Here is a 13,534-nt window from a genome sequence, read left to right as displayed (position 1 = left end):
AATCAGACATGACTAAGCAACTTCACTTTCATTTTTCACTTTATCTAATGTACTCCTGAAGTCGTTATATTCTTATATGGATCCATATACATATGGCCATTGGAAATGACCACATAAGTTGTGCACTACATAGCTAATGGGAATATCGATTAAAGGATACCAGTGAAGCTATTCCATCAGGAAGCCACCTAAAATCTCCCTAAAATGTAATCTATAGATCTATTTAAAAAGAAATTATTTTATTTCTTCATGTTGTTTGTGATGAATTCATGTGGAATAATTGTGACCATTGATTTTACCAGAAAGTTACATTTCCTTTTTGAAAACAGAACATGTGTGCTCATCACCAATACTGGAAAATACTGCATGTTTCTCAAAGATTACTACCATGGTTTTGTGATTAAAATGACAGCGTATATTTAACCATCTTATAATGTAATTCTTCCAGTTCTGGGGACTTAAAACAATTTAAATGATGAACTGTGTGTGTGTGTGTGTGTGGCAGTCATTGTCAATGGTCTGCTCATAGTCTCTAAAATCCCCTTACTATTTTCACATGTACATGCTGTCAACCCTCAGACCCAGTTCCTGCAGTCCATCATTAGACTTTTACCATTAGAGTACTAGGTGTATGCTGGGAAGTACCTGGAAGTTGCATCCACATAGGGTACCTACCCATTAACCAAAGAATGATGGGCCAATGGAATGAACACACCCACTTCCTTACTCCTGATAAGACAACTCTGAGGTGTAGGTTACAACGTCGGCAGAGCTTCCTTGGGATTGAGCACAAGTTATATTAGAAGGGACTTTGCTTGACATATCACCTTCAAAATTAAGTAATTTCATGAATTTTGTCCCTCAGAAATATAGATATGTTGTAGTCTTATTTCTTATTACCTCAAAATGTGATTTTATTTTGAAATAGGTCATGATTACCTATTTATATTCAGTCCCTGGTGGCTCAGACAGTAAAGCATCTGCCTGCAATGCAGGAGACCCGGGTTTGATTCCTGGGTCGGGAAGATCCCCTGGAGAAGGAAATGGCAATCCACTCCAGCACTCTTGCCTGGAAAATCCCATGGATGGAGGAGTCTGAAGTGGGAAAGGTAAAATGAGGTCATTCATGTTGGGCCTTGATCAAATATGACTGGTGTCCGGATGAGAAGAGGGAATAAAGACACACAGGGAGAAGCCCATGTGAACATGGGGGCAGGGGCTGAGTTATAAATCTACAACAAAGGAAAGTCCAAGATGGCCAGTAAACTACCAGAAGCTAGGAGGAGGGTGTGGAACAGAAATTCCCTCACAATTCTCAGAAGAAATCAACTCTGCCAGCACTTTGATCTCACCTGTCTACTATCCAGAACTGAGACAATGCATTTTTGTTGTTTAAGCCACTCAGTGTGGCACTCTGTTACAGCAGCCTTTGGAAACTAAGCGCTCCCTTGCCTGAGGCATTTTCCTGTTTCCTCTCCTTTCACTGTGAACACTTTCTAAGAAATTATTTTTATACTACCATCTATCTCAGTGTCTTCTTCTGGAAAATCCTGAGACAACTCCTAACTTGTAACTCAAATTATTCATGTTTTAAAAAGATTGTTAGAAAAGAATTGGTAAAGACCAGTTCTACAGAACAAGGCAAACTATTTGGGAACTAAACATTCCGCCTTCGTTTTGCCGTCCACGAAGATCATACTTTTCTCTCTAAAAGATAACAGTTACCTCATTAACGTCTACTCATTCTAATAATAAATTATAGCACTTTTCTCATTAACTCAACCTATTTCTGGATTTAAGTGCTTTAATTCTATTCTTAGAATGTTTTGGTTTCTGTTTGCCTTTATTCAAGTTTTATGCCTTACCTTTCAAATTGGAAAACGTTTGTACATTTGAGCGTATTACAGATTTCCCCAAACTGTCACATAGGATCCATTTGCTGTTTCCTGCTTTTTTTCTGTATTACGGTTATACAGAATTTATTTCAGAGTCTTTCAACACTCTCGATAAATATATACTTTAGAGTTACAGATGGGGCCATGGTTCACAGTTATGTTTTTAAGCTTTTTTTGAAGTCAAGAGTATGTCTTTGAATCTACTAAGTAACTCTATCCTCACCGTCCTAAATTCTAAATAGGCATAGTCTCTTTAATTGAAACATTTCCATCACACTCACATCCCCAGCCAATTTTCTTCCCTTATTTGAATGAAATCCAGGAATTGCCCATTTGCTTTCCCATGTAAGATGAAAATGCCAACAAGGTAAATAACAAATTTATTACCTGCCATCCTTTTAGTAGCATTAGATTTATAACAGATGTTCACAGAGTTTAAGTCCTCCAATATTTCTATACAGATGGTTTTGTGTTAATTTCAAAATCTCTTATGAATTTTTATCCATAATAATCTTCATTTGATTTGAATATATATCACAAATATTCTTTCAAAGCATATTTATTTTGTATTTATGTTGTACTTCTTAACAGCCAGATTTTAAGTGTTAATCCACAATGATATTAATTTCGTTTATTTTTTGTATTTTGACCTTTATTCAAAAGCTTTCTACTTTGCTTTGTATAACCTGTATAAAAACAAGGCATAAAATTATAAATGTTAGCAATATGTCTTCTGTTATTCCTTTCTTTTAAATAGTAGTAATCTTGAGCTGCCATAAGAAAATATTAGATTGGGTGGCATAAACAACAGAAATTTTTTTCTCATGGTTTTGATGGCTGGAAGTCTGAGATCTGGCTGCCAGAATGCTCAGGTCCTGGTGAGATCACTCTTCCTGCCTGGTACATGATCACCTTCTCCCTGTGTTCTCATATGTTGGAGGTGGAAAAAGCTCCCTGGTGCTTCTCCTTATAAGGGTGCTAATCCCATCATAAGATTAGCACCCCATCATAAGAACCCCAAGCTCATTACCTCATCCAAAATTAATCATCTCCCAAAGCTCACAACTCCAAATATCATCATACAGAGGGTTGGGGCTTCAACATACAAGTTTTAGGGAGTCATAAATGTTCAGCCCCTAATATCCACTGCTCTTTTCACACTGCTATGCTCTGCCAAGTCATGTTAATGTCTAGGAAAGCATACCATAATAAACCTAACTCTTCTTAATATATTATATGAACTTCAGACACATAGACTACATATAGTCACTTTACCTGCCTCCTGAAAAACCAGTATGCAGATCAAGAAGCAACAGTTAGAAGCAGACATAGAACAACAGACTGGTTCAAAATTGGGAAAGGAGTATATGTACATCAAGGCTGTATATTGTCCACCTTATTTAACTTACATGCAGAGTACATCAAGCAAAACATTGGGCTGTGTGAAGCACAAGCTGGATTCAAGATTGCCAGAAGAAATATCAATATTCTCAGATATGCAGATGACACCACCCTTATGAAAAAAGAGGAACTAAAGAGTCTCTTGATGAAGGTGAAAGAGGAGAGTGGAAAAAAAAAAACTGACTTAAATCTTAACATTCAAAAATTGAGAACATGGCAACTGGTCCCATCACTTAATGGCAAATAGATGGGGAAACAATGGAAACAGTGACAGACTCTATTTTTGGGGGGCTCCAAACTCACTGCAGATGGTGACAGCAGCCATGAAATTCAAAGATGCCTGCTCTTTGGAAGAAAAGCTATGATAAACCTAGACAGCATATTAAAAAGCAGAGGCATACTTTCCCAACAAAGGTCCAAATAGTCAAAGCTGTGGTTTTTCAAGTAGTCATTTACAGATGTAAGAGTTGGACCATAAGAAAAGGCTGAGCACTGAAGAACTGATTCTTTCAAACTGTGGTGTTGGAGAAGACTCTTGAGAGTCCTTTGGACTGCAAGGGAGATCAAACTACTCAATTATAAAGGAAATCAACCCTGAATATTCATTGGAAGGACTGATGCTGAAGCTGAAGCTCCAATACTTTGGCGACCTGATGTGAAGAGTCAGCTCATTGGAAAAGACCCTGATGCTGGGAAAGATTGAAGGCAGGAGAAGGGAACTACAGAGAATGGGTTGGCTGGATGGCATCACCAATGGATGTGAGTCTGAGTAAGCTCCGGGAGATGGTGAAGGATAGGGAAGCCTGGTGTGGTGCAGTTCATGGGGTCACAAAGAGTCAGACACAACTGAGCAACTGAACAACAACAATATATACCTCAAGTTAGAATATAATGTAAGTCCTTCCATTGTAACCAGGCAGGACCTGATGGAGCCTTCCCAGGAAAGACACCTCCTTCCACGTCCTCTGCCTGCCTCTTGTTTGTAGAAAAGCTATAGTCTCCTAGGCCTCCCCTGAATCACAAATGCATAGTTCAAGAATTAATGATTGAAAAAATTTAAACATGTAGTGACAAAAGTGGCAGTTGGGCCAGGAGAACAGGCAAAATATAATTGGTAAATCAGCCATATGGCAGGCACAGAATCTCTAATGCTTTCTTAAGGACAGAAGTCAAAGTATTAGATGTACATTCCTGAGCCGTTTTGCAGATACCAAGACCCCTACAAAATGGTAGAAGTTAACTATATAACCATGTAACTTACAGACAGTCTGGAGTCTGAGGATTGACAATGTTAACCCCTGTGACACTGCCCTGCTTCCTCACCATCAATCAATCAAAGAATTGTGCAACTCTCTAGCTCCAAGTTCCCCTGGAAACCTATCTAAGAGTTGAGATCTTTTGAGCATAAGCTGTCCCATTCGCCTTCCGTGACCCTTGCTCTCCCTGCTCTAAACTCTGATGTTTCAGTTTGTTTGGCCTAACTGTACATGGACGAATGAAGCTAAGTCCAACAACATCATCTTTTACTTTTAAGAATTGCTAGATGCTCCTTCAGTGTGGTCTTTATGCATGCACGTGCATAACTACATGTATATTTGTATGTTTAATATGTTGAACATCAAATTTCAAATGAATATCTTTTCTTCTTTCCACATATGAAAGTGAAAGTGAAAGTTGGTCAGTCATGTTCGACTCTTTGTGATCCCATGGACTATATACAGTACTTGGAATTCTCTAGGCCAGAATACTGGAGTGGGTATCTGTTCTCTTCTCCAGGGGATCTTTCCAAACCAGGGATCAAATCCAGGTGTCCTGAATTGCAGGCAGATTATTTACCAGCAGAGCCACAAGGGAGGACCAAGAATACTGGGGTGGGTAGCCTATCCCTTCTCCAGCAGATCTTTCCAACCCAGGAATCAAACCGGGATCACCTGAATGCAGGCAGATTCTTTCCCAACTGAGCTATATACCAATTTGAATAATTCTAATTACCCTGGCAATTCTGACAGTGGATTTGTTTCCCTAGTCTTCATGAGTTCCATCTATCTCCTGCCAAGAGACTACTTTTTGGTCATCACAGACGAAAGAACTGGACATTTGTACTCTTGCATAAGAATAAAATAATCCACTCTATGTCCTCATTCTTTTCCAAAGTTTTGATTATGAATCTGAAGACGTGACTACTTCATAGGTGTTTCTAAGACTTTCAGTCTTTTTGCGCAGGACTTCACAGGTATTAGAGACATGCCAAGCTTCTCTCAACCAAGTTACTTGTTTCAGGCATGAACCAGCATAAGTGGATATTGCTGCATCTTGTCAAGTCTAGCAATCACATTTATGGTTTATGTCTGGTTATATATTGGCTTAAAGCTCAACATTCAGAAAACGAAGATCATGGCATCCGGTCCCACCACTTCATGGGAAATAGATGGTGAAACAGTGGAAACAGTGTCAGACTTTATTTTTCTGGGCTCCAAAATCACTACAGATGGTGACTGCAGCCATGAAATTAAAAGACGCTTACTCCTTGGAAGGAAAGTTATGACCAACCTAGATAGGATACTACTTTGCCAACAAAGGTTCATCTAGTCAAGGCTATGGTTTTTCCTGTGGTCATGTATGGATGTGAGAGTTGGACTGTGAAGAAGGCTGAGCGCCAAAGAATTGATGCTTTTGAAGTGTGGTGTTGGAGAAGACTCTTGAGAGTCCCTTGGACTGCAAGGAGATCCAACCAGTCCATTCTGAAGGAGATCAGCCCTGGCATTTCTTTGGAAGGAATGATGCTAAAGCTGAAACTCCAGTACTTTGGCCACCTCATGTGAAGAGTTGACTCATTGGAAAAGACTCTGATGCTGGGAGGGATTGGGGGCAGGAGAAGAAGGGGACAACAGAGGATGAGATGGCTGGATGGCATCACTGATTCGATGGACGTGAGTCTCAGTGAACTCCAGGAGTTACTGATGGACAGGGAGGCCTGGCGTGCTGCGATTCATGGGATCGCAAAGAGTCGGACACGACTGAGCAACTGATCTGATCTGATCTGATCTGATATATACACATATCAACTTTTTTCTCCCATTTGGTAAGGAAACATAACATTTTAACCTAAGTGCTATGGTTTAATTATTTCATTAACTTATCTTGCCAATTAGATTATAAACTCATGTATATTATATCTAATATATCTTTAAATTATAAGAGACACTTGATAAATTCCTGATTAATTAGCTAACTTAATTAAGTGTGTGTTTTAGAAAGCTTTTATTGATTTAGAATGCAGGAAAAAAAATTTCCTAGGTGAGTTATAATAGTAAAAAATTGTCATAGGATCCCATGTTATAATTGGGAGATTGTAAGCCACTCAACTACATGATTTATACAAAACAAAAGTCAACTACTGATGTTTATAATACTTGTGCTCACCAAAATTAATAATTACTTAGGGGTACCTTTCTTTTCTGAGAGTAATTGCACATAGTTATTATTGCTATTTTTGTGCTCTGATATTAAAAATTAAGACAGTTTTATGGACAGTAACTGCAGCCTTGATTCTGTAGTGGGCTCCTTGTAGTGGCTGAAGCAGGGGGTGATACACTCACAGTGGCAGCTGAGACAGACTGGGAGACAGAGACTGAAGGCTGGCTATTTGTAAATGACTTCACTTTTAAACGTGGATTTCTCTCCAATACACATGTCAACAATGCCACGTAAAGTGGCAATGCCTGAAGAATTCTGAATTCATAATGGCACATCAACTTTCAACTAACCCACTGTAGCCAGACACATAAAGCCTCTGCCTTCTTTGTGGATTCAATGCACTGCCTGGACCTGTTGAATGTCTCAATTCTACAGTGCTTTAAGTAGAAAATGTCACCATGACTTCAGAGGGTGTTCTTCATGGTTAGGAACTGCTATAAATGTTTGATTTCCATGACAACTTAAAATTTCCCAGCTTTATCAGTTCAAGCCATGTCCTTAAAGTAGTTTCGATATCACTGGGGATTTTATTATTATTTAATATACTCAATGTACATACTTAACAAAGCTTACTTGCAAGTGAAGCGTTTCCAGCCAATATTTAAGAATTACTTGATTAAGAAAAAAGTGTTCTCCTCAATTATAGGAATTCTCACAGTGCTTTCACTTGACTTTAGTATGATGCAATTAATTTTATGTAAACATACACTCTTCTACTGCCAAAAATAATTTCGTAAATCAATGGACAAACTGACATCAGTTTTTTGAGGTAAGATGTTGAGTCATACTGACAAAATATAGATAAAAACCCTGAAAAATAAATAGGCAATATTATAGGAAGTGGAATATAGGAGACTTTAACTTACCATCATTGCTTTGAATCAGCGTTAACTTTTCGGTTTGCTTTTATAACAATTTTTATATTGTATTTCCTTTTTTGGTAAAATTTTCAGTTACACTAACATATGGTTAGTATATGCTATGTGCTGTGTGTATATGTTATGGAACTAACAGGTATAGTGTATGGATATGGTATGGACCTAACAGAAGGTGAAGATATTAAGAAGAGGTGGGAAGAATATAAAGAACTATACAAAAAAGATCTTCACGACCCAGATAATCATGATGGTGTGATCACTAACCTTGAGCCACATATCCTTGAATGCAGTCAAGTTGGACTTAGAAAGCATCACTCCGAACAAAGCTAGTGGAGGGGATGGAATTCTAGTTGAGCTATTTCAAATCCTGAAAGATGATGCTGTGAAAGTGCTGTGCTCAATATGCCAGCAAATATGGAAAACTCAACAGTGGCCACAGGACTGGAAAAAGTCAGTTTTCATTCCAATCCCAAAGAAAGGCAATACCAAAGAATGCTCAAACTAAAATGCAATTGCACTCATCTCACACACTAGTAAAATAATGCTCAAAATTCTCCAAGCCAGGCTTCAGCAATATGTGAACCATGAACTTCTAGATGTTCAAGCTGACTTTAGAAAAGGCAAAGGAACCAGAGATCAAATTGCCAACATCTCCTGGATCATTGAAAAAGCAAGAGAGTTCCAGAAAAACATTTCTGCTTTCTTGACTATTCCAAAGCCTTAGACTGTGTGGACCACAACAAACTGTGGAAAATTCTGAAAGAGATGGGAATACCAGACCACCTGACCTGTCTCTTGAGAAATCTGTATTCAGGTCAGGAAGCAACAGAACTGGACATGGAACAACAAACTGGTTTCAAATAGGGAAAGGAGTACATCAAGGCTGTATATTGTCACCCTGCTTATTTAACTTCTATGCAGAGTACATCATGAGAAATGCTGGGCTGGATGAAGCACAAGCTTCAAGATTGCTGGGGGAAATATCAATAACCTCAGATATGCAGATGACACCACTCTTATGACAGAAAGTGAAGAAGAACTAAAGAGCCTCTTGATGAAAGTGAAAGAAGAGAGTGAAACCATTAGCTTGAGGCTCAACACTCAGAAAACTAAGATCATGGCATCTGGTCCCATCACTTCATAGCAAAGAGATGTGGAGACAGTGGAAACAGTGGCAGACTTTATTTTGGGGGACTCCAAAATCACTGTGGATGGTGACTGCAGGCATGAAATTCAAAGAAGCCTGCTCCTTGGAAGAAAAGTCATGAACAACCTAGACAGCATATTAAAAAGCAGAGACATTACTTTTCCAACCAAAGGTCCATCTACTCAAAACTATGGTTTTTCCAGTAGTCATGTATGGATGTGAGAGTTGGACCGTTAAGAAAGCTGACCACCGAAGAATTGATGCTTTTGAACTGTGATGTTGGAGAAGACTCTTGAGATCCCCTTGCCCTGCGAGGAGATCCAACCAGTCCATTTTAAAGGAATCAGTCCTGAATATTCATTGGAAGGACTGATGCTGAAGCTGAAACTCTAATACTTTGGCCACCTGATGCAAAGAACTGACTCCTTGGAAAAACCCTGATGTTGGGAAAGGTTGAAGGCGGAAGGAGAAGGGGATGACAGAGGATGAGATGGTTGGATGGTATCACCAACTCAATGGACATGAGTTTGAGCAAGATCTGGGAGTTGGTGATGGACAGGGAAGCCTGGAGTGCTGCAGTCCATAGGGTCACAAAGAGTAGGACATGACTGAATGACTGAATTGAACTGAATCACCTATTCACTGAATAATTCATCACCTAAAAGGTAAAACCTTGAGGCTCTCAGTATTTCAGTAAAGTGTTCAAGTTCACAGGACTCATTCATGGTGGAGCCCAACCTTAGAATCTAATTTTCTGTTTGTTTTCACTTCAAAGATCATATTCTTCCTGTCAAGTAATGTTGCATGTTGGCCAAAATGTGTCATCTACACGAGTAAACATATATCCTCTAATTTCTTGCAAATATTTGTTCAAGAATTTTAAACTCCTTAATTTAAAAGGTATTAATTTGCTACCTACAATAAGCTTCCTGCTGTGGAACACTTAAAGCAAAAGCATGTGTTCTCCATTTTCATGTAGCTTCCATCCGAAGGAATGGCAGCCCTCTGCTAAGTGCTTGAACACACAATTTTTATCATTAAAGTTAAATAAGTACTGCTATTTATATTTTTACATGTATATATATGGGCAACTGAAAACAGACATAGATGGCCAAAAGGAAAAATTAAAGAATTTTAAAAAATTTTATTTTTGCCAGGCACACCCAATCAAGATGCATTCAGTGTCCTAAAAGAAGATTAGAAAAGTCATTTTGTTGTATTTCATTTTCAGTGATTCCATGCTGGTCTTGAATAATTGTTACTTTTTATAAATCAGTCTTTAAAAATTTGTCCTAAATTTGGTCTGAGATTAACATTAAGCTCACTAATTCATCACTATGTTAGCCTATTTATCTTCCTCTCATCCTATATAATAAACCATTGTTATTATTTTGAGAAACATTCACTAGTATTTTGACTCTTTTTCTGCTCTTTAAAATGTCAGATGTTAGTTACAATGGACTGACTGTATTATGGGCAAGCTACATCATTGGTTTTGGATATATTTCATCTGAGCCAGAAGAGCTGAACTTATTCAGAGAGACTATTAGAATCTCTTCACCCACTTTGAACTTAAATCCTTCTCAACAAGGTTCATTCTCTCCTTTTTAGTTCGTAGATCACTCACAATGACAGAGAAGACAAGTAAAATAGAGTTGAGTGGTTCTGCCTTCTTTTTGTCACTTATCAACAATCAATCATCAGCTGCTGGTAGTATACCTATCCCTTTATTCTTCTTTCAGATACAATTTAAAAGCCCTTAAATTTGTTACGTACTTTTCATTGGAATGCCTTGCAAAACTCAGCTGTCATGAAACTTCATCATCTAGTGTGTTTTCTTTGGTCTGGTCTTGTCAAATATTCTGTGTTGGCTGTATTATCATCCTCATAGCTTCCCAACAGAGCCTCTTATCATCTAGTAACTTTTAATTGTGAATTCTGGTACTTGATATCCACAAACACAGAAAATGGTATGTTTTGAAGCTGAATTGCAAATAGGAAGTTGTGTTTGGAGGGAATTGTCTGAATGGCTCAGAGTAGCACTGACCTCTTGAAAGGCTCAGTTTTTGGTATGGAGTGAAGTAGACTTGAAGAAATAGGAGAAATACTGGGGGTTAAGGGAAAATAGACCAGAGCTTTAAGAAGACTGGAAGTCAGAAAGAGTCTGGTTAAAGGGAGGAATCACATAGAAACACACGGTGTTATAGCTAGTGATCTTGACATATCGGTCTACGTTAACCAAGAATTATCTTCTCTTTCAAACTGTCCCATTTTTAACAGTCATTTCAAATACAGGGAGTTTTATTTCTTTGAAATATTAACTGCTAATAAGTGAAATATATTTGTATCACTTTCTTACTACTACATTGTTCTTTTTTATGCAAGTAAACAAGGGAGTCAAAAGTTTTATCTTTTATGTTATGAGTTTTGCATTAGATTTTCCATTGTAATATGTCCAAAAATCATTTTAAAAATATTTTGGTAGACATTGGAATCTTACTTTCATTTCATCCTATAAATATATAACTATGTATGCATGCATGCTCAGTCTTTCAGTTTTCTCTGACTCTTTGCGACCCCATGGACTATGAACCACCAGTCTCCTCTGTCCAGGGCATTTTCCAGGCAAGAATACTGGAGTTTCCATTTCCTTCTCTAGTAGATCTTCTCAGATTAGGAATCAAACCCATTTCTCCTGTGTCCCCTGCATTGGCAGGCAGATTCTTTACCACTAGCCATCTGGGAAGCTCCTATATATCTATGAGTAAATATTTCATGCACATTATGTTTTAACTATGAACATAAATCAATGAATTATAAATAAAATATCAAAGCATATCATGAAACCATGTATATGATTTTGTTTGTATCTTTTAGGTTTACTATCAGTCATAGCTACTGAATTCATTTTAAACTAAAGATTTGTCAGTTTTTTCACAGGTTACTTGTTTGATTACTAAAAAGAAAGTTTAATATTTAGTTCAGTTCAGTTCAGTTCAGTAACTCAGCCATGTCTGACTCTTTGAGACCCCATGGACGACAGCATGCCAGGCCTCCCTGTCCATCACCAACTCCTGGAGTTTACTCTAAACTCATGTCCACTGAGTCAGTGATTCCATCCAACCATAAATAATGTCTGAAATCAAACCAAATTTGGTAAATTTTTTTCTTGGTAAAATAAGAAATTAATATTTTTGTGAATTCTTAAAACTATGTAATCCAAGTTTTTGGTTAGAATTTTCTAATCACTTAATCATGATTAAAAAATAAACATTGTGTTGACTTGGTTATTGGTTTCTAACATAGGGAAGAGCTGGGGTGCATATTTGTACATTTGCTTACCTGACATTAAATTCTTGCTCAGATCTGAAAACTAAAGTATTTACTGATTTTGTAATACTAAAACTGCAGAAATTAAGATTTTAAGAATCCACCAATCCTGAAATCAAAGTGACTTGAGTAGTAAATTTACCAGGAGATTAGAACTCTAAGCTCCTTTAGCAATCATAACTCTCAGGTGGAAATTTGGTCCCTCGAGGTAATGTGTTCTGTTTTTGCTTATTTTTAAAACATAGCAAAAAAAAAAACAAAACATTTTTTTTAGGAAGTTAGATTTTCTTTCCTGTCTTAGAGATATATCCTCGTCACAAATATAAAACCATGGCAACATGTTATTTCTGAGGGCATGCAGGAAAATGGAGAACGTGATTGGCCATCATCCTGCATCAATGATCATTCATTATATGAATATTATAGATATAATTCTTGCTTGGGGTGAAAAGTTGAATTATAGGAGCTCCAAAGTCTAAAAGTCCAGATAGCTGTAATATTCTTTAATATATGTGAAGAAAAAGTGGAGATCAGCCTATGAGGAGAAGGTAGAAAAATAAAGGAAGCTAGAGGCAGGGTTTATACAATTTAATAATGATAATTATTGTGCATCCCATGTAGTTTTGCTCACTTCTTCGAGTCCAGGTCTCATCTTCATCAGTTTCCAGCAGGGGGCATAGAGAAAATACAATTTCCATCATCCCTCTGTGCCCCAAAATCATTATGTCTTAGTTTTTTGATACAAAGTCAGGAAACAAGCTGAATTTATTTTTTGCATTTAACCTCAAACTCTTTCACTGAACTCCAAACTTTGGGGAAATACAGTTAAACAAGACAGTCATGAAGATATCTAACCTATTATGATTCTAAAAATCCTTCTCCCCAAGTTTAAGTTCACGCACCCTGGGGTGGAGAGGATCAAACTCATTATGTTGTTTATCCCAGGTAACTATAAAAAGTGAGAACTTCTAAGTTTCACACTCAACAATTAGCTAGTTTTCTCTTTACTACTGTGAGTATAATTGGATTTGAATGAACAGGATAAATATAAGAGCAGTCTCGATATGGGGTGGTTGAAAGATTCAATAACATGAATCCTAGTAAGCATATATATTTTGTTAATATAAATATTAACAAAAATAATGATCAAACTCACATTAATGTTGACATTCTTATAGCAATCTTTACATCACTGTTTAATATATATCTAACTGTAACTCTATACCATGTTAATTGAAGCATTTTCTATGGTTTTTATTTCTTTTGATCCTTAAAAAAAACTTAGCTCACTATTAACATGTAAGTTTATAGTACATAACTACTGTCAGATGTTATTGACAAAAATAATGAATGATTGGTAACTATGGTGTAACTATTAAATCTAACTAATTATTAGATATATTTCA

This window comes from Bos grunniens, chromosome 12, assembly GCF_055505025.1.
Source record: "Bos grunniens cultivar Pamir isolate PY7600 chromosome 12, Bosgru_T2T1.0, whole genome shotgun sequence".
Classification (NCBI taxonomy): Eukaryota; Metazoa; Chordata; class Mammalia; order Artiodactyla; family Bovidae; genus Bos; species Bos grunniens.
Note: the sequence above shows the minus strand (reverse complement) of the source record.